The sequence below is a fragment of the Zerene cesonia genome, chromosome 13, assembly GCF_012273895.1.
Source record: "Zerene cesonia ecotype Mississippi chromosome 13, Zerene_cesonia_1.1, whole genome shotgun sequence".
NCBI classification, from domain to species: Eukaryota; Metazoa; Arthropoda; class Insecta; order Lepidoptera; family Pieridae; genus Zerene; species Zerene cesonia.
Window position 1 is genome coordinate 4,698,268 of NC_052114.1, and position 23,907 is coordinate 4,722,174.

Genomic DNA, 23,907 nt, shown 5'->3' on the forward strand with positions numbered 1-23,907 from the left:
TTGAAATATCGTCAATTATTTATTTTAACAGTTTATAGTCAATGCAAATTTTAATTGCAATTAACGTTGTGATTTCGTAAAAACAAAGAAATGTCATTAGGAATCGTTCTTAAAGCGCAAATGAATTTCTTGACTTTGGGAGTAAAGTTGAAAACCTTTTTCTACCAGTGGACGACAGAGCAGTCTAAAGAATTCAAACGGAGCTAAAGTTATGTTCGCACTTCGCAGTGGTTCACATTCACAATTTTCTAGGAAAAACTTTCTTTAACATCATCTCGAATCTATTGTATCCTTTACATTTTTCATTTCTTGTGAAATATATCTTGAATATGAAATTGCAAAGCAGCAATGTATGTATTGTAAGGTGAACATGAGAGTTGGAAACTTTTCTGGAACAGAACATTTTTCAAATAAAATTTCTTGTTATAATATTATTATTATTTTCCAATTGAAACGAATGATATTTATGTATGGCATTCAAATCTTTTATTTTACAAAAAGTTTTTAAAGAACATAAAAATTTGACCACGCGGCGCCGAGAGGCTGGGTGCTGGGCTTGCTATGGTTTGTTAAAAAGACGCGGGTTCCAATTCCCGCTTCGTTATCATTTTTTTCTTATTCTTTAAATATTTCTCAAACGAATAATAATTAAATCTTTGGAGCTGTTGCTGACGTTGTGTAATGTCTGTGAATATGTGTTAACCAAAGTATAGCACTTGTGTTTATCCATCCATTCAGGTGAAAGCCGGTTATATTTAAACACATACCATAGCTTGTCACAATTTTCGACCCTCTATTAATGTTATCTGAATAAAAAAATATGTCACACTCTGAATAAATTAGATTGAATTGATGAACTATATAGCCTATGTCATACATATATAGCCTATGTTCCTCAGCGAAGTTGCAGCTTCCTAATGGTGAAATATTTTTTTTAAATCGTTCCAGTAGTTTTGGAGTTCATCCATTACAAACATACGAATAAACAGACAAAAATACAAATTCTTCTTTATAATATTAGTGTAGATAAAAAACTGAAACGAACCTTTAAATTGTACCAAATTTAAATGGCACCAAATGACAGAAGGACATATGAGGCAAAAAACACAAAAATACAGTCAGTTTGTATAGCATTTGTAGATTAAAGATATAAATTTGATGTGCTCATAATATATATAAATGTACTCGATATTACGTTTACTACAATAATATAGCGAGCTAGGCTTAAAAACTATTGTCAATGAAGAAGTCTTATCAATTCATGAAATATTCAAGCAATGATTGTTGAGAAAATGGGCGGGCTTCATAAAGGAGTATTATTGAAAATCGAAGAAGTTATGAGCTCCTTTACAAGCTACGGAAACGATTGTTCGTTTGTGAATTCCTTTGCGACTTCAGAAATCAGGGATTTCTAACAGATTATAGAAAAAAAATTACACTGCTTTTTCTCTGCTTCTCATTTACTCGTGTTGTTGAGAACTTCGGTAAATAATTAATGATATAATCATAGTAAACAGAACTATTATTTGTGAAGTCTAAAATATTTCTAATTGATTTTACGCGAGTCGATTTCAATTATAAAAGATCGCTGAAAGGATAGAATCATTTATTATATTTTCAATCCTATGGCCTGATTCTTAAAAATAATAATAGTCAATCTGATGTGATGGAATTCTTACAATACATTATATTAATAATTTATCGCATGATATCATACATAGCTTATATATAGCTATTTAGCTTATATGAAACATGCATATTGGTAGGTTCTATCTCCGCTTTGCCAATTTACTGCAAATGTAAGCGCAGCACGATATTGGATATTGGATAATATTGTATTGACACTATTGTGTATTGGCAATACCAGATAAATAACTAGACGTAAAGAGGTCTCGTGCATTTACATTTTGTACATATTATATTTCTTTATACGTTTTTATGTTTGGATTTGCTTTCGTTTTTTTTTAATAATTATATAAGGGGCGTCGGAAAATCAGCGCTGTGAAGCCCTTGAGTCCTGGGCAATAGCTGAGACGCAGACTTTTTCATCTCTATGAGACATCTTATGTAATTTAAATTATATGTTATGTGAAATTGTTTGTAGCAATAAACGACATTTTATTTATTTAATATCATTGTATTATAACACTGTCCCAATGTCTGTTTGTATAAAGATTATGTTTTGCATTTCACTTGAAAGGCAAAAAAATTACTACATAATATAAAGCAAGGTCGGTATCCGCGTCTGCATGTATGTCTGCTTAAATCTTTAAAACTACGCATCGGATTTTGATGGGGTTTTTTTTATAGATAGAGTGATTCAAGAGGAAGGATTATAGGTACAAGAACATCTATTGAACTATTCCAAATTTAACGCGTGCTAAGTCGCGGGCATAAGCTAGTCTGAAATAAATATCATCTAAGTTTAAAATTTCCATTTTAGTACATACGACTTGCATGTGAAGTGTTTACAGAAGCGAATTGAAGTTTATCTTGTATCCATATTAAAACTTGTGATTTGAGAAGTCATATTTGTACACAGATGTTTGAAAAGTTATAACACATTTTATACATTTGTGTTTTAAATGCTATTTCATATGATGAGTCACTACCGTTTCATTTCCAGAATGTCGTTTCAAGAGTATTTTGTCCATTTCAACCTTCACGCTTCAAAAAAGAAGGAGATTCTGAATTCGACTGTATTTTTTTTTGGGTTTGTTACCTCAGCTTTCGACTAAGTGAACCGATTTAGTCTAGTTCTGATCATATGAAGGTGGTTTAGTTTTCTTACAAAACATATAATTGTTTAAAGTCCCTATTATTTCCCTATTAATGTTAGTTATGTGAAAGTAACACTGTATGTCTGTCAGTCACTTCTCACTTCAACCTTTGAATCAAATTGGATGAAATGTGGTACAGAGATTGTTTGAGATTTGAGAAAGTATTTATGATAGCTTTTACCCCGTGAAGTCCACGCGAACAAGCACCATGCGTCTATATTTTTCTTTTACTACACGGACATAAGCGGGTGTAGAAACCTATATATATATATATATATATATATATATATATATATATATATATATTAGTGTAATTCATATAAATATACCGAAACTGTTGAATACTCAACTTACTCTTGTTAAATAAACCCTTTGATAAAATGATGTTGAATTCTTAAAGTGTTTTAAGGAAACGACAAAAGTCCGGGCCGAAAATAATTTCCGACCAATATTAAAGTTTGTTGGCAGTAATTGGGAAATTACGCGGCCATGCTTATGTTGGTTCTCCTAGTTTATGGCTGTCGCTTAATTTCGTTACAATATCACGAAGAAAATGTAAATCGCAAATGAATGTTGGGAAGCATAAAACATCGCTGTTGTCTTTTGTTTCTTTTCTTTTGCGATGTAATAAGCTCTAAGTGATGAATGACTATTTTGAGTCGAGTTCTTATGTTTTTTTTTGTATATACAACAAATAGAATTATACGCAAAACATATTTTGTTTGGCTATAATTATGGCATAACCAAAACTCACTCTACACTCTCAAATGTCTAATACATTTCTTTAAAATAACGGAGCCAAATTCATTAAAATGATAACAATTTGTTTTCGTATTCAAATTTCCTATCTTAAATGTTCTCTTACTAACAGTAGATAAAAAAATAATGTCACATTTGACATTTGTAAACAAACTATGAAGACATAGCACGTGCAAGTCCAATTATTGGAATCCATGTCATTTTAAAGTATGTAACTACGCGATGCTTCGTACATATGGCGCTTCTTACAAAGACATAGATTTTGTGGAAAGAAATTAATAGAATAAATGAGATAAAACAAGCTGTAATAAAGAACGAACTAAATTGCGCGTCTTAAATAACACAAGAAAATTACAGACCCTTGTTAATTTGGCGTGCTCCATTGGCCTTTATAATTAAAATATTATCAGCTCACAAATTAATAATTCTTAAAGTAATTAGAAGTTTATAGGGTAAGGAATAAAGTTATAAACATTTCGAATAAAGAATAAGGTAAGTTCTCCTTCAATTTACATGAAAAGTACTTTATTAGATATTATGAAGCGCACTTTTTAATACCTTTGGCTATATGCTTTTGGTGTAATATTAATCATGCTTATTGTAATTGTATTAGAAACGAAATTAATGTTAGAAAACCAGTTAAAGGAAAGTAACAATTGAAATAGTATATTGTAACCTCATATACATAATTCTTTACTGCTTACGTTCACATTTCATAAGAGGTGCATCTAGAAACGTAATTCTCGTGGAATGTGGAAAAGAGCCAAGCAATTAAATAGTAAAACCGCGCGCGACCGTCTCCAGTGCTCGCTCCAGGAAACCAAATAGCTTGTATTAAGACAGTATTTTCATCACTGTCCTCTGTTATTTTAAGGGACTATTCAAACTATAATCGAGTTGTTGTTACTAGGTTAATATTATACTACGATGAATGTAGATGTCAATAGAAGGAAAGCGTGATATCTTCTGATATATAAGTATGACCACGATTTTGATTCTTTTTGTGTTGCTGATTCTTAGTACTGAAGCAATTTTCAACCAAGAAGGAGTTTCAGTTGAAACGTGGAAACTATATAGGAAACAGGTACAAGCGATTTAAGATAAATAGGTAGTAGATTTCAGAAAATGTCAGAAGAGCTCCTTTACTGCAAGTAAACGATGGCCATTGTATTATTCGTTACTTATCTCAAGTGTGTATTTAACCTATTTACTAAATGAATGTATGGATAACCATCTCCAATTAATTTCTATTATATAAGATAGGAAAATTCTCAAGACATGCTTCTAGACTTAACAGTTTTAGCTACTATACATCAGTCATTAGTAATTACTTCCTACAATAATAATATAATACAAGTAAATAATAGAACCCTAGGTTTTTAACTCTTTCACATATATATTATGCTTGTAAGTCGTACCACAACATACACGCACATAGAGTAACAAAGTAAATCTGTGCGTGACATAATTCATACATGACTTTGATCGTAATTTGTTTCGCAGTCAATTTGACAAAGTACAGAAGCGTTTACGAAATTAAACCGAGCGATGTAAAACTGAACTTAGTTTTTAAATTGCTTCTTTCATTTCCATAACAGCTGTAGTTAAGGTACTTAAATATTTCTACATAACTGGCAGCCAATCAAAACTAGGATCATACTGGTGCCAAAAACTTCAAAACTGCTTATTATTTTGCATTAGATATTATTTTTTTACTTAATGTTATTAAATTATAAAAGATTTCGACAAGGAAACAAAAAAAAGGGCTTACATATTCTTGAAAGGCCGGCAACACACTCGCGGTGCACCCGGCATCGCGGGTGCTTATGGGCGGCGGAAATCATTTTCCATCAGATGAACCGCCTGCTCGCCTTGCCTGCTTAGCTATAAAAAAAAAAAAATTAACAATACATTACCATGAAAACATTTCAGAGATAATTGGAAAAACAATTCATAACTTTTCTACTTCATTTGAAATAATATTGTCTCTATTACAAGACTATTCATTTTCCGCTTGTGAAAACAAAGAGTTTTAGTCTTTTTAGGAACATGAATCATTCTGCAAGGTTCTTAAGATGGCTAACAAATGATTTTAAGTAAAGGGTCTCTGAATATTGCATTTCTTTTCAAATGAACAACAAGTTAAACAATTTATAAATGAATAAATTGAAAAGAAATCATTGTTTGGATTCAGGCCAGACAAATCAATTACTTAGCCGGCGATCTGAGCATCTGTGTGGCGAGACTTTGTATTTCCTACTTTATCTACTTTTCAAGATTTTACTTTATCGTTGGGGTTAATCTATATATATAAAATCTTCTATATATATAAAATTCTCGTGTCACAGTTTTCGTTGCCATACTCCTCCGAAACGGCTTGACCGATTCCTCTGAAATTTGGTAAGCATATTGGGTAGGTCTGAGAATCGGCCAACATCTATTTTTTATCCCGATATTCCTACGGGATACGGACTTACGCGGGTGAAACCGCGGGGCGCAGCTAGTGTGATATAAACATCTTGAAAATAGCATTAAAAACACGTATAAGAGACAAATTTGTAGCGAAATATTATAGGAATTTGTAAGTTCGTAACTACATATTTCACGCGAAAACAATTGAATGGATACATCAGTTTGTTAGTTTATGGTATATGCATATGTGAAGAAAGAACTTGATACTTGCATGCTTGCACGATTCATTTAAACAACAAAGTTAAAGATTCCCTATCGACGAATGATCTAAAATAAACGGCTCCATATTGGACACAACGCAAACAAAATATACGACGTATAGCTATGCCACTATACAGTACAAACGTTAAATTTTGTGCAAGGGTCCGAGGTGGCCGTTGTTACATCACAGGCGGTCGATACACCAGCGCAGAGCACCCTCCTAGTTCGACGACAAGTTCAACTTGGCAATACTTTGTTTTACAATCCAATAAATTACATTTTTAATGCTTTGTAATTAATGTGCTTGGGAAATCACGCTGTTGTGCTCCGGTTATGGCTCAAAGTGGAAACGACATCTGATATAATTTATAATGAAAATAAAGTGGGAAATAGATTGAAATTAACTAAATTTATTAGGTTTATTGGCGCGAGAAATTAAAATATATGTTAATAATATATTTTATGAATAACTGGATACAAAAGTGTGCGTGAAAACCTTAGGTTGTGACATAAAACGCAATAAAATAGCACATAGAATAGTCACTGAAAATTGATGATTTATGACGCAATCATCTTGAATAACATAAATGCAACTTTGAATTTCAAATTTAGGTCCGAATTTTGGTTCCAACTCCCAAGAGCAATATTAAAGAACCACAGCTAACACAGTTTCAGAACTTCGTACAATTTGTGAATTTCTATTTATGCTGGCATTTTCCGTAAATATACCTTCTAAATTACTGGCTTATGACTAATCCTAGCAATATTTTTAGAGGATGGATGGTTGTTAATTAATCACGCAAATACTACTTCAACCTTTTTTTGGAAGGGTTTTAAAGCAATTAGCTACGTAAAACGTAGGTACACATACAGTGAAATTCGGTATAATACAGCAAAAATATATTTATAAAATAAAAGCGTCTATGACAATATCGCTTTGTCTTGAGTTTACAATCATTTGTTCTATTCTTTAAAGCAATACATGTCTTTATTTTTGTGAAGATTTTATTGGTTATATATGATATTTGGTTGGTTAACATTATCACATTATACAATAATATCAAGTAGATTGAAAAATATAATTGATATAGTGACCTATACATAAAATGGATATGCAAATAAGTTATTGGAAATATGTGTCGCATTACAGGAATCGTTTCCATTTGCAAACACAATTTCAGTTAGATTAATATGCATTCGTCAGCGTAAACCACAAAAATCCAATAAGGCTTTTTCAATTTTGAAACGAACAACCGACAAACAAAGGATTTCATTGAGTAAAAAAAAAAAAGAAAGTTGGAACTGAAACATACAGATTCTCACAAAAAAAAGAAATATGTGAATAAAAATTAATGTCACGTTAACGTTAATATCGGTTGATCTTATTTATTTAAATACAGTAAATGTACATAATTATTTTCTACACATAAGTTCACCGACGTTCCTCGTGACGAAGGTAGCACTCCAGATTCTTAAAGGGGGGCCTAATGACAACAATGTTCAATCAAATACGTAAAGAATCACGCAACCCTTGGAGTTATCGAGTAACAAGACATAACAAAATATCTCACCAACCAAACTAAACAGATCCTCTTTCGTTTTATGAGAAAGTCGGTTAAAGATATGAAGTAGATAAATAACCATAATAACATATGTCTTTATTTATATAAACTATACTCTACTAAAACTATTGACTTTCCTGAAATAATGTTAGTCGTTTGAAATCTAGCCTGTTGTTTTTACCTTGTGTTATTTATGTCAGTTATTATAACATTATGATGGTGTGTAATATTCATAGTAAACGCGGTAATTATATATTTGAAAGAAAGTGTCATTTTTATAAAACATATTTACATCAAGATAAAACAAACACATTTAATTGATTTTCTTTTAAATCTCTCTTGGCTCCGTGCATGCTATCACGCAAACTGGACTGACTAGTCATTACTTAAAGAGTTGAAGGTAACCTGTATATGACAAGTTAACAATATTAGCAATTTAAATCAATATTCTAAATAGTTTTGTTTGCTATACTACATTTTTAACATATATATATTTACATAAATCTGTAAAAATGTATGTTTATATATAATAAAAATAGACGTATATAATCGATCAGTCAAACAGATGTATATCAACTGCCCCATATCTCACAGGTCGATTTGAAATAATAAAACAAGGAAAATGATTTGTATATTACTTAATTAATATATAAAGTTGTAACGGACTAAGGATTTCTAGAAAAAAAAAAAAACAGTTGATATAGTTAACCAAATTTAAAGGACGAAAAAAAGTTTTTACGAATATACAACATACACACAAAGTTTCCTATTAAAAGTTCTGAAAATTCAGCGTTCATTTTTTGTCGCCCATGAAACGGTTTAGTTATCGAACGTAAAACCGTCCACTCTTCTGCCTCCCTGTATGGACTTAATAGATTACCGATAAATCCGGGAAAGTTTCAAATGATTTTTTTTTTACACCAATATATAACAACGCCAGATAACTTACAGTATACGTAGTTTGTATGTTCACCCGACTGCGTTATAAGGAGGGTAATGAAAATTGCTATGAATAAGTGAAATGGGTTTTCACTGAGATAATATTAATAAAATGATATACTATGTATGTGCAGTATTATAAGCAATTTATAATACAGTTTTGCATAATATATTTTTCTTGTTTCAGGTAAGTAAAGAGTTTCACCGAGGAAAACCTTTTCCAGCGATAGAACATGAAGAAACAAACATCGGAGTTGCTTTTAAGTATTGAGTTCTGATATGAATGGAAAATATAATTATTTCTATGGTTTTCTGCATTATTAAAATGAATATTAGGTGAAAGATGAATTTGAGTTTTTTGGGGTTTGTTTAAATATAAATGACATAGTCAAACGTTCAGCGTTTATTAATGACTTTTAAAGGAAATTTACGAATTTTAATTAATTTATTTATTTATTTATTTAGAAAAAAAAAGAAATTTAAAAATATCGTTATACCAACAACAATTAACAACACAATTTGTAGGGCACTGTCATTAGCCGATGTAATAAGGAGCAAACTGAGTTTAAGTTTTTACTTTTATATAAGTAAGTATATAGGTAATTAAGTTTTTATTCCGACATTCTCACGGGAACTCTGCAACCCCGAGAAGCATATTTTAATTAATTTTATGAAACGTAGTCACAATAATGGTATCTACTGAATAACAGAAACTAGAGATATTTCAGCTGAAGCCTGCAATAAAAACATCTTTTTTGAGTTCGGCAGTCAAAAGCGCTTTCAACTGGCAAAAAGATCTAGCTGCATCATGTTTAATTTAGCTACTATATGTCTGTACAATTTCCCACATTCTCGAAAGACGTGTTTAGTATTGATTAGAGTACGTTTTATTTGACAATTTCTCAACGTCACGAACAAAATGTTTATGTTAGGTTATTAATCAACGGGGCTTACTGAAGTGGAAATAAATTATGCGATTTCGGTTTTGCGAATTGTACTAAACTTATTCGTTTTGTATTCGTTATATTCGAATATTTTATGTACGTAATAATTTTATGTCATGAATAAAAATAAATTCATCTTTTTGCTTTTATTTTCATGACGTATAATTATTGAGGATTGTTAGGAAATAAATTGAAACAACGTAAATATCACAAGAGAGATTAAATTTACCATTGTAACAAGGTCCAGTAATTAATAGAAACACATAATACAGAATAAATTTCCCTAAAGGCCGTAGTTGTCACGGATGAAGTTCGCCAACCGGCTCTGTATAATAACACAATAACATACTATCATAATATTATTATCTAATCTGTGGTTTAGGTAGCATTCACGCAGTGAAAATTAATGTGAAATATCCGTGACACTAGTAACCCTTTCTCATAAATTTCATACAGTTTTAGTATACATTAAATTGTACGATAAATTAAGCTTGTCCTAAGATCCTCTACACATGACGTTTAGTTACTGCTTTGAACTGGGCAATATAAGCCGTTTCAGACCCTTGTATACGCGGATGCTTCCCTTGGCCCCTGTACAAACGCCAAGGGAACGCAATAGGTAGGTATGTTATGAACGCACGTTTGTCGCGATACTAACGCGTAGATGACTTTTTTCATTTATTGTAAGCATATTATGATATTGTATACGATGACCTCGCTCGTGATGATAATAGTAACATAGGTAAGTATGGGAAACTCGGCTGGCATCTGCGCTTTGACTTGCTAACATGTCGACACCTCTTCCCCTCTTCCTTATTGCGGCCTTCGGTCTATGAAGCTCGTTCGACTTGCGTTTGTTTCGATCATACAATCTGCTCGTACGCACACAGGACTTATTCATCAAAAAGGCGCGTCTTGTGTTTGCCAATAAAATAAGGCCGTGTGTGAAGTATACCTATATTAGCTGGAGTTCTCATATAAATAATAGTACCTAACTGTTATGTTATGCGTTGCTGATAGGATTTACAAATTTTCATAAAGACGATAGTAGGTTGAATTACATATTTTAATAAGGCTTAAATTAAAATGCCCTTGAATAAAAACTACAAGGCTTTCCCTCAAAGCCTGCATTTAACGTTTACAAGCAATCGGAGCAGTTTCCGGGCGCAGCATCGGTGGCGGCGGTTCTATTGAAATGCTTCGCGCCTCAAAATCATTAAACAGCAAATAGCAGGCAGATTTTTTAAAACCTTATATTATATCACACTGATCGTAAATACGTATGTTAAATATTATTTAACTGCAACTTTAGCGTTGATGTGATAATTTGAAAATAATTATAAGCATTCTCCTCTCTACAAACACAATGAAAACATGATTTTTTTGTGGGTAACATTACAATAAATATAAGTACGAAGATAATTTCACTACAATGCTAAAACTCAAATGATTGTTTTTCTATTTAGTTTTGTCGAACGTAGATAACAATAACATATCATTACTTGAAAATATAAAACATAATAAACAAAACATAATACGCACTTAGATTGCCGTCGAGCCGTTATCGCCCCATTGTGTTAAATATGACTGTTTATCAGTCCTGGTGCTGCGATAGCTATAATAGACGCGTTGAAACAATGTAGAAGGCCGCGGCATTTATTCACGAAAAGAAAGGTCTTATGATAGGTCATGACGCGAGGGAGTCGAAGAAGTGATGGGCGAGGATCAAGTGACGGTCAGGGTAAAGTAAGTTTATTAACGCACGGGGGATGATCCAGGTCGATGCGCTCCCTCGTCAGCGAGGCGAAGCATCGCCTCAGTCTCAACTCCGCTCCAGTCGAGTGGATCTGCGCTCGGTTTTGCTTTGCGCCTCGCTCGCGGTCCGCAACGCTCGACGGGTCGTATCCACAGTACTCTCTTAACCGCGAGTGAGCGCGCTGCCTCCCGCGGCGCGCCCTCCGCTCAACGTAGAAGGCACATGGCTGCGAAATGTTTCACAGTTCATACACTTCCCGATAACGTCCGATTAACAATTAGTACCACAAATATCACGCTCGGACCGCTGCGTGCCGTTAAGCGTAAAATATTATATTAATGTGGATAAGTTTCGAGTGTCTAGAATGTAAATGGAATGTGTTGTTTAAATGCAACCTTGAAATTGTGATATAATTTTTTTTTGCAGTTTGTTAGAGTCATTGTTCGCATAGCCGGTAATTATATAGTAACCGCGTATAGTGTGTGGCATTTGGCTTTTTTAACGTCAACGGAAAAGGGAATAACTAGTTTAATGATTATAATTGGACGTTTCACAATAAAGCAGCGCCGATAATTAATTGACAGTAAATGTGTGACATTAATTTGTTTGTGTCTTCAATCCGGTTTTTTGTTTACGAACCAAATAGCTCCGACCTTGGTGGTAAGAATAGAAACAAAGTATGGGTGCATATATTACAACTTAATTATGTAATTCAATATATCATTAGCTAAATACGACATGAATGATAATTCAATTAATTATAATAATATTAAGTAAGATTATTGGAGACTAATATTGCAACAATACGCGAGTGACAATGATACAAGTTATATTTTAGTTTTTATATCCTTTAATCATTTATATGTAGATATCACATTATAGGTAAATTATCGTTTTTATCAGTTGCCCGTTATACGAAGGTAGGTATAAAATACCAAAATAATAATAATTTCTATTGTAATTATTTATATTTTAAATGGATAACATTTCGATTAACTATATGCATTAAGCATACATAAAATATTTGAAAATCATATCTAGGACTAATAAAAAGGGTTTACTTAAGCCGTAGATAGATATGTTTATTAAATCAATATGGCTGCTTTACCTACTAATCTATGATAATTACTAATTACCTACATTAAATGACTCACATTGTTCCCGAGTTTTATTTAAATGATGCATTCATACATTTTATTCGTTAATTAAATGAATTAAATTCGACCTTCTTCCCGTAGCAGAATAAGTAATAATAACGAAAAAAAATATATTAATGCGAATATATTTGCAAATATCGAATGATTTCGAACCAATTACACATTAGATACATTCCGTTGTTACCTTCAAAAGAACATCGTACCATTACATCAAACATTTTATGTAACAGGATTTTAGCAAATAAAATTCGTATGAGAATGTTTGATCTAAGGTCATCATTCAATTCAAACAAGCCACATTAACTGATGTAAAAGCTAATGTTTTTATCGCGACAGCTGGTCTTTATAAAGGGTTCGTCGACTTTTTAGTGGCCTTTGGAGTCTCGTCACGATTTTCTCTCAACGATATGTTTATGGTTCTTCTAGTAACGAGGCAGCTTTTCTCCCTCAAGGAAATTTGCATTGGTAATGAGCATAGAATTTGCCATAACATTAATGTTTTAACTTTTAACTAAACATCTGAATATTTTAAATATTCACTACATTTACTACTTGTGTACTTCTAATATATATATATATATATATATATATATAAGTGGAATAAATACAGAACACATTTATACCATAGTTCGTCTTCCTACTTATCACGTTGAGCGTAATAATTTTGGTAAACAGTACGTATGTACCTAATTTAAAGTTGCTTCAATTATATATTATATAATATAATGACTTGATTACCCGCCAGTAATTTCTTGTCGGAAATTTATGAACAAGCATAAAACTAATCGTGACTATAAAGTAGCATTAATATTTTCATAACTATCGATATAAATAATAAAGCAAAAAAAACAACGTATTTATATTCAAAATATCTTGCTATTTTAAGCAACATAGCAAGATATAATTATATAATATACAATTTCGTCACAAAACTACAAACTTAAACAATAATGACCCCCCCTTATTTTTATAATTTTATACTGTTTTAGATTTATTATCATACAATTTTTCATTGAATTAACGACCTTATGATGTTAAGGATAGATTTTAAATTAAATTTATTCTAATACATTTTAATTGACGCAGACAAAGCTTTATGAAAGTCATGTCAATTACTTCTCGCGTCTGTTTGTATGTATATTTATTTAACGTGTTCAAAGTTTTTAAATTTAATATCTTTTACACATAGAAAATAAAGTAGGATAAAACGCTTCTATATCTAATCGAGAATAAAATAAGACAAATCGCTAACGCTTATGTACAAATTAAAAAAGTGCTATAGTCAACCGACTTCATAACAGGAGGAAGATAGCAATTCGACTGTATTTTTTTGTATCTAGATTCTAGATCTGACAATTGAAAGGCGGTTTACCTTCTTCGTTAAAAATAATTACTTACGAATAGATACAACAGCAAGTCTCAATTTCGCTCAATTTCGCATATTTTACATTTTTATTAAATTCAAAAATTTTGTTTCTATCTCATGGATTAGTATATTAAAATATTACTTAAATAACTTCAAAAATATATTTAACTCTAGATATGTTGTTATTATTTCTTACCATGAACTTCATAACTATAAAAAAACATATATAATATATATGTAAGATAAATGACGAACGACTTTTTCTCGGAAGTTCTTTTGGCATTAGTCTCGTAGTTTTGTATGTAATGTCCATTTGCTATTGAAAGTTTGCCTTATTAAGTTTAAATAAGTTATAGTTAGGTTTCAAGGACTACTTTTTGTTTTGATTTAATAAATAATCGGAAATCGACTTTATTTTGTGCATTTACCTAAAGAAAAGGAAAACAGTTTATTAGGTTTTTTCAGTAGTCTCAGTTGTTTCTTATTTGTAAAATGTGTCAAGCTACTACCTATGGAACTACTGCGCAATCATGCTAAACACTGAAGGTGTATTATTTAATTTTCAGAAAATGCAGTTTAAACCAGAAAAAAATTGTATTTATTTTTTATTATTTTATATCATAAATGGGATTACATAATTGTTATGGATTCAAGCAAGTAATCTTTCTCCACAAAAAAGATCACTCGTAACCCACGGGTTAGGTACCACGCCAAATTCTAAAGTGGCAGATTATTCCTAAATGACAAAAATTTCTCAAAAAGAATGACATCCATCGGTTACACACCGAAAAGATACAAGAATTGAGTACCTACTCTTTTTTTGAAGTCAGTTGAAAAAACATAGTTAAATTATATAAAATAGAGTGCTATTCACATGTTCAAGAAATTATGAAATCCCTTTAATGTACTACATCATTAATTAATGTTTCATTTAACGACATTTACAATTCACCGCGCTGGTCTCACATTCGAAATCTATAAATATACAAATAGAAAAAACAGTAAGAGTTATCAATTGTGACGGGCGCTAGCCTTAAACTTTAAAAAATATCTTGAAATTAAAACTATCTAGAATTTACTTTTAAATACGTTTATACGCGTTCAATGACGTTTTGCAATCTTGCAATCGCTTTATCAGATGTGCAGTCAATGCTTTAATTAAACGTTACATTCGTGCAGGAATCAGATAGCTGGACATTCAAAGACAACGGATAATCTAAAATTCCAGTTCAATTTATATAAAGCTTTGCGTTAGCTGCTTCGCCCGCGTAGTCAAAAGAAAACGTAGACTGTACCAGGGCTTAACCCGCAAGTCCCCGTTTCACGCGTCTCAAATTACTTGTGTACCAAATGCAATACATCGAAATCGGTTCAGCGTTTTAAGTGTAAATAAGATACAGACAGAGTTACTGTCGCATTTAAAATATTAGTAGGGATAAGTGACACGGGATGGGGCATATTTATCATGTGTGTGTCATACTCTCGTTATTCACGTGTTGCATTTGATTTGTCTTTGTCTTAACTCTTTATCATACAACAAAGAAGAAGGTAGATATTATAAAACCAACACGCTTACATTGTATCCTTTGCGATGTACCTACACAGACTCATATTATGCAATTGTAATTATAGTTCCTTTTAATTATTTCTTTTATTTTACAACGTATTTTGCAATATAATAACGATAGAGAATATGTATAAAAAAATATACGGTACGAATTGAGGAACTCCTTTGATGAGATAAGAAGCGGTGAGCGCTTAGAAATTTATGAAACTTATAAAATATGTAATCGCGAATTATTTTGGTGATTTTTTTATTGGAATAAATAGTAAGGTTTAAAATTATAAACGCAGCAGTTTGAGGTCTATCAATTACAGTCAAATAAAGAAATCATTTGATTTTATATCCAATTTAGTTTATACAAGCAAAAAGCAAATATTAATGTAGGAGTTAAATTGTTTTACGAAAGTTTTGTACAAATTTTGTTACCATTGACCGTTATCGTTACCTATATCTACCCCAAAGAGCTTGTGTATTTGGTCCCGCCCGCGCCTTAGCCGGCACGTGTTATAAATACTTATTGCTCGACCTTCAATGTGGCATAGGAGTGCCCGAACCCACCCTTACCTCTTTTTTATTTTAGCCTAATTTAGCAAACAAGGTTTACACCTCTATACTGTATTTCCTATAGATTAACTCAACAATTTTCATAAGGGTTTGGTGTAAAAGAAAATAATATACTTTTTTAAGGAATAATAATACGCGCGTGTTATATATGCAATATTAAACGTGTGTGTGCTGATAGTAGGTGATTAGGTCCACCAATAAGCATGCAATAAATTTGGGATAATGTCGTGAATGTTTGGCTGGATGGGGCCGTGCGATAGGAAAATGGGGAGAGTAGGTACTTATAAATATGTATTATGTATTAACCCTCTAGATTATGGATAAAATTTTCGATGGGTATTTTGTTAATTATTGCTTTTAAATCTTCATTACTAATAAAGAAACATTTTTTTCAAGTTAGCAACATTCATAAGAAGAGCGTTTTTATAGATGTATTGATATGACGGCAGTGTAATGTTATACAGCATATTGATTTCATCGATAAATCGACTATCCAATAGCAAAATAACCTAATAGTGGTTTCTTAGATTAGGTTGTTCAAACACTCAAATTTTAATTATATTATACTAGCTGCACACCCCAGTTCCACCTGGCTTCATTCATCGTAATTGAAATAATATAAACTATATTTTAAGTTGGATCAAACTGAACTCGAAATCGAAAATCGGTTGAGTAGTTTAGGTCTATCACGGACAAAAAAAATGTGACACATAATCTATGTGTCTATATTAAGAATATCATAATTTAAGAAAATAACTTATATATTCTCATTTTTAAAAAGTCTATCTCTGTAGGGAACAGTTATAACCTAGGAAACTTTATAATTGAATTTATTTTATTTAGCTTATTGCTAAATTTATCTTTGAACGACATTGATGCTTGCTTTAAATTATAGAAAGATACAGGTTATATTATAAAATAAACGACCTATAATAGGCCTTATAAGTCCATTTTAGTACCATTGTAGATACTGTTTTTAATAATTTCCTGTGTACACGACTGCGTCAGCGCCAAAGATCTTTCTCGGCCGTAGGACACAAAGTGTTGTTTAGGAAACGATTTTTATTTATTTTAATAGAATAATAAGCCTCTTAATTCTATTTAAAACTTGTTAAAAAAAAGAAGAAGACTAGGATGATTGTCCGTTCATGTTGTATGCAATTAATTCTAGAAGCCAATGAAATACTTGGTTAACCGCATTATACGTTTTATATTTGGTTACATAAATGAGCAAAGAAAACAAAGCGCATGTAAAACTTTGTCAAGGTAACATGGCTTCTCGGCCCTGAAGTAAAAATTCTTATTATTCGAATCACTTAATGATACAGAACATTTTATAGGGAGATTGTGTTGGTCCCATTGACTATAGTACCTACGCGATTTTCAACCTTTTACTACTCATAATAAGGTGATCACGGGTTGGTTGGTTTGAATAATTACACAAAATTCTTCCGTGTGGTCTACGATAGATTTGTTGTACTTCTTTAACACTTTGATCATTCCACGCTCATAAAATTAGCTATCATTTCTACGTACGCTTTGACTGAAACGTGAAAATATATGGTTCTTGCAAGCCGTCGAGAATTTATAATAGTAAAATTCGGCCCGCAAAGCCAGACTTGCAATAAACCTGGCGGACACTTTGATGATGTCAATCACGCTACATGTGTTACACACCGTTTCAGTTTTATGCGCATAAGTGTCGCGGTGTATAAAATGAATTTTCTCTTGACGTTCACCACACTGGAGATGTTATTTCATTTGCCAACTTTAGTATTTTATTTATGCCATGTTTTTTGTTATTAGAGACGGCATTTTTAACGAGGATTTCAAATTACATTTTGGTCGTGGTGACAGTGGTTAAATGGAAAATTAATCATACTCGTTTTCCTTTCGTTTACCTTAAAATCTTTGGAAGCACCTGTCCATTGTAAAAGTACGGAATTAAAAAGGAAAAAATAATGTATTGGCTATTTCATTTTCTTTATAAGACCCTGTCAGATGTAAGAAATTATTTAATGTGTCATAAATGCTGAGTTTATCAAGTTGAAGAGAGCCCGAAGCTGCTTAAGCAAAGGACCAAGTGTTCTCAAATTTGAAAAACAATGTCTCATATAAAAATGTACTAAGATGGCATATATCGGGTTAAAGTTCAAGTGAAATTTTTTAATACGCCTTTATTAGCTTCATCTGTATGTATATAACCTCTTATATACATACAGATGAAGCTAATAAAGGCGTATTAAAAAATGTCACTTTAACTTTTGAACGGATTTTAAACGCGATTTATTCATTATATTTTATTAACCCGATGTTTCGAACACTTTACAGCGAGCGTGGTCACGGGGAGACTCGTTTAAAATCCGTTAAAAAGTTTTTAATTTCTAAATGTATAATACTCGCGTATTCTATCATTAAAGCATGTTTTTCAGTTTGTTCTTTTTATACAGAGTATTAGGAGTACTAGTACAGCTGTACACTTACTGGATAATATTAAATTTGCATTTGAAAGGTTCGTAGTATTTGTTGCGCCCCAAATTAATGCTAAAAAATGTGAGGCTTTACTTTATAATTGTACTTATCATTCAGCAGTCGTATTACTGATTTCTTGCTGCGATATTACTTACTTGATACTACGTGTCTTGAACATGGATATAATTATGGTGAAAGAAAATATCTGTTCTCTAGATAATAATAGTCGTTTTGAATAATAAAAAATTAATAAATGAAAGCGTGAAATATATTTATACTATATCAACTTCATTTGTTACTTTAAGGTCATGTTCCTTTTTGGATTATTTTTTATTACAAAAAATTCGTGTGAATAATTTTAATTTTTAACGACCACTCATTTTTTTATGAAAAATATAAAATGAGCGATGGTTGAAGTAACTGCGGTTTGCCTGTAATTTTACCTAAACTTATTTTATACGGAACGTATGATAAATACGTAAACCGAATTATTTCCCTTTTTTTATTTAGTGCAATAAGTTTGTACTATTCTCATCTTCGATTTTAAATTGTACCGTTCAATGTTATTTCCTTAGATTTATTTCTTTGGTCCTACCGGGTAACAGTTATTGACAGCCATAGAGCGTATAAACGTATGCTTGCAATAAAACGACGCAGTCACGTAGCAGTGGGATCCATTCCCTCAATCTCAGGCTATATAATCCCTCCATAACGCTTGTGAAAAACATTTAATCCCTCTGAGAACATTGACAGCCAACAAAGATATTTCGATATGCTATCTGCGATATCGCGGTAAAAATTGTTCCACGCAAAATGTGAATATCAAGAACGAATAAAAAATTGAGGCACGGTCTTTTCACCACGAGTTGTGTTTTTTTTCTATTAAACCATTGTGTTTTTTTTCTATTAAAGATATTTCGATTTACTGCATTGATATGTGTGTTAAAACAAGATTTAGTGATTTAGTGACTATCTTAAATTCATCCTGTTTCTTTAATACTGTCGTAAGGCGATGAATTTCAGCATCAAATTACATTTCCTTTTACAGAAGCCGCTCCCTGATCAGGCAGTTCCCAATGTCCGAATATATTACCATGTAACGATATCCGACTAACATGAATATATTGTTTCGGATTCCATGTTTTATGTATGACCTCGGATCAATTCGTTGTTAACGCGATCGAAGGTTGCAACAAGTAAATAACTGCGAAGAAATACCATGAGGTAGACATACTGCGTCCTGGCAATTTAGCTTTGTATACACGTTTGTACAGACGACCGAGTCTATTAAATTTTTGAAGGAGGTTTAAATATGACTGCATTGTCGATACTTTTTTATACCACGTTCCCAAAATCGAAGGAGGTTACAATTTGACTGTTTTTTTGTCTTGTTTCTCGATAACCCCTTCGTGGGTTTTTACCTTGCGTCAGAAGAAGGGTAATGTCTTTGGGAGTTAAAATGTAGGTCTGTTTCATTGGCACGCTCAAACTGTTACAGAGATTTCGACATAAGAAGTGTCAGTACTCATCAGAATTATGAAAGCGACATAGGCTATAATAATTACCAAAATGAAGCAAAACTTAAAAAAGGGATTGATTTGTTCTCTTGCTGATACCTACTGCTTGCATCATCATAGCGGACATGCAGCAGGACAGCATAGGATAAACGTAGTTTTTTAGATTTACAAAGTATTATTAGTATCTGCCTCATAAAGTTGTGATACTCGTTTTTTCTTATAGCTTAAAATTTTTTAGCAGTCGTTTTAACTTATGGAAATAATTCGATTAATTCAAAAATCAATTTGCAAGAACAGCGTTGGCTCATTCAGTATTCTTATCAGCTGAACAGTATCGATATTGTAGTTTCTTATTTACTCATGAGAAGGAGAAGGCTACTTGGGTATTCATTATTCATAAAGTTGTCCCCACGTCTAGATCAAATTGTGTTGTGTCTCATGTAACAACGAATTGGGAATTCAAATTTTCGCGCAATATAACCATATACTTGCTTTTACTGGGACGATATTCATGTTATAGTTTCATTGTATCCTAAAAAGTGAGAAATTGTAGTATATGCTGTATGTTTAAATTTTATCTCTTAGTTTATAGTAAGTTATTTTTTATATTTGTCATACATACTTTAGATATAAAATAACTAATCTTGTAATACTGAAAAATATAGGAGGAATGTCAAATAATTTTTTTTTTTTTTTATGTTCGAGCAGGATTGTAAAAAAAACATAATTTCATCATTATAATGAAAATATAAAATATCTCAAGATGATTTTTTTTGTATATTCAATTAATTTCCTTCATACAGAAGAAAATATCAATTATAATACATATAAATAAAGGGCAAAATTAATTGTTATTTTTTGGTTTTCTATCTACTAATAACTTCTCTAATAATAGTTTTGTTACAATTAATTTATTTTTAATGGTATATTCAGCTTCTTCCGACAAACTTACGTTTTAATCATATCCCGCAGAAAATCCACAGAAAATGCCTGCAATATTTTGTGAAACACTTAATGCGTTAGGTTCGACTGTGATTCCTTTGTTTCCAAACAGAGATATTTTTTGTGAATGAAAACGTTGACCTCGATGTATTTGACTAAAAGTGTTTCAATTTAAAATGCAAAAACTTATACGTATTATGTCCTTATACGTATATCATGGGTACTGGTTTATTTTTATCTTTGATAGCTTTTTAATGTAATATTTCCGTTGTGTGTTAGTTTGGTACTTAAGATTCCTGATTCCTTTTCTTCCCAGAAAACGGGGACTCTCAATTGGGATGTGTAGGTATTTCGTAAAATCTCCACGTTCTTTCAGCCGACTTTTCGTTGAAATGAAATCAAATTGGATGCCATGACGATTCTTTCTACATTCGGAACTCAATTTATAAGCTAATTTTTTTACGCAGATTCTATAAAATGGCAAAGTATAGTGAGAATATATTACCTAATCTTATAAAAAATCGGCATTTTGTATAAATTTTATGAGATGACATAAAAATTTTGAATCTAATAGACAAATAAGCGCAGTCGAGCAAAATGATTACGATTACGAAATTATAACTCCATGAGTATACATTTCATAAAGGAACCAAAGACGCGTGTGGTTTTAACATTGTCATGAAGACACCAACCACTGGGAACATGATATTCGCAGATAGCTTACGGACTTTTGATTACATTCTGATATAAAATTATTATCTAAACTTCATTTGTCAACAATGTATTTAAACTCGAAGTACTTATTAAAAAAATGTATATAAATACGCATTTTATGTATATATTACTGTGAATGACCGATATTAGTGTGTGAGAGTAAAGATGCACCGATGTATGTCGACAATCACCAATTTCGTTGATTTAACCACGAAACTGTTCTTATTTATACTTAAATCCGACATACGAAGGTGAAAGTTTACGTACACAGATGACACACACGGAATATTTTATTTAGCCATTTACAATTAAAGTGAATGGTAACAAACACATGAAAGTTTGACAAAATTCTATTGACAAATGATAATTTTAAAAACATTCAAGCTTACTGCTCTATGTAATTAAAATATGTAAAATTCGTAAATTCAATAAAAATTGTTATCTCAATTTAATAGACAATTTATATCCAATCTTACCATTAGCCTACATACTGTATGATGATTTAAGTAATACTTTGTTGTACAAAATTAATCTCCAGAAGTATATTTGACTTTTATGGAATGTGTATCCCGATGTTGAATAAAATTTTTAGAACTTTTGCTAAACCTTTGAAATGTCAGGCAGTTCTGTTTACAGTTGCTCATTTGCGAGCACTTTGAAAAGTTTCTTTTGTTTAAAGTTTTCATACAAATCTGGTTATTGCAGACAATAATCTGTAGAAGTTACCGTTGTTACCAACATTTTTAACATAACATTTTCGGCGTCTTCCCGTTTATATTTTCCATATTTTCCAGAAACATCTCGAAACCTTGAGTTTTAATGGCTGCGTATATGGATTTTCAATATATTTCATATTAAAAATAATAACATAACATCGCAATAAAACAGTTCATGTGTGTTATTTATTTACACTAAATTTTACATAACGTAGTTAAAGTTTATAGTCGTAGACGTTGCGCGTTTCCGACTACCGACGGACGTGTAACTACGTAATACCGTGTTTGTATACAAAACAAATCTTTGTTGTGGCACTCGTGGCACGTACGATCGACCAGCCAAAACTAAACATCACAACAATAAATCTCAGACCGTCATTAATTGCTCGTATGATTGATGTTGCGTGTGTCTAGGTTACTTGTATCTGGCGTTCGAGGAGTTACGGCAAAATGTTTGATACAGAATTATACGAGTATTCGGAACACAGGGTCTTACTGGCGCAAAATTATTAACATATTTATAAACGACCATGATTGATAAGCAGTTGTTACAAAATTCTACTTTCCCTTTTTATAGTAATATTATCTAAAGTTTTAAAATTATCAGAATAAAAAAATTACAAAGAATTATATGGCTCTATTGTCCAAAATCCAAATCAACAATATAATAAAAAACAAATTCAAATGAGAAAATATTAAATGGAAAGTGAAGCGAATAATTTTTTTTAACTTTGAACTATCATAATAATCTTATCTTAAAGTAACCGTATTCGCAACAGTAATTAATTAAAGTGAAATAATTATTATTCTGACTCTCTAGTTTGAGATGCATAGATAACGATTAATTTTATGATTTCATTGTTATAAGCATATCATAATTTACTCTTTATTTATACTTCTGAACATATTTCCGTAAAATGTGTTCAAGAAATAAGAGTCTAATTAAAAGCAGCTTGGAAGTGATTCACCCCTAAGACTGTAATAAAAATGTCCATTTTGTCAAAGCCAGACATACCTCATCCCAAGGAAAACCCAATTTACAGTAACAAATGATTATTTCTGTACTATTACAAAAAAATCGTTAAATTTTCAAATGAAATAGAGTCGTCAATGACGTCAACCACATGGTGTTAATAGAAAAGGGTTCTTTTGATAACATACGCTGAATCTCAAACACTCAACAAAACGTCTATCAGGCATATTTTTTATTTCACAACTAACTTTCTTCATTGTTATCAATTTATACAGTTATCAATTGAATAAAAAAAATAACAATAAAAATGAGATTTAGAAACCAACCCTGTCTATTACTGCCAAATGGCAAACCCATTACAATACAATGTAGGTGGCTTGTAATTTATGAATTGTGTAATCATTTTATTTAATAGTTAAGCTTGTGTTCAATGGCTTTTTTTTACGTCTGCGTAGTTATTTTGATTCAATGACGCAAATATACCGTTCAGAAATATAGGAAATATTCGT

At 31.5% G+C, this 23,907-nt stretch overlaps 1 protein-coding gene across 6 annotated transcripts in view; it reads left to right on the top strand.

The window, feature by feature from the left end:
- The window catches only part of LOC119831464 (cAMP-specific 3',5'-cyclic phosphodiesterase), a 187,308-nt gene that overhangs the window by 42,875 nt on the left and 120,526 nt on the right, over positions 1–23,907 (top strand). The window contains exon 1 of one of the 6 annotated variants that reach the window (XM_038354821.1): positions 11,375–12,073. The exons of 3 other annotated variants lie outside the window; for them this stretch is intronic. The gene's annotated coding sequence lies outside the window, so the exon portion shown is untranslated. Of the gene's footprint in view, positions 1–11,374; positions 12,074–23,907 lie in introns of those variants that run through there. 2 more of the 6 variants (XM_038354822.1, XM_038354823.1) reach the window with 2 other exon arrangements.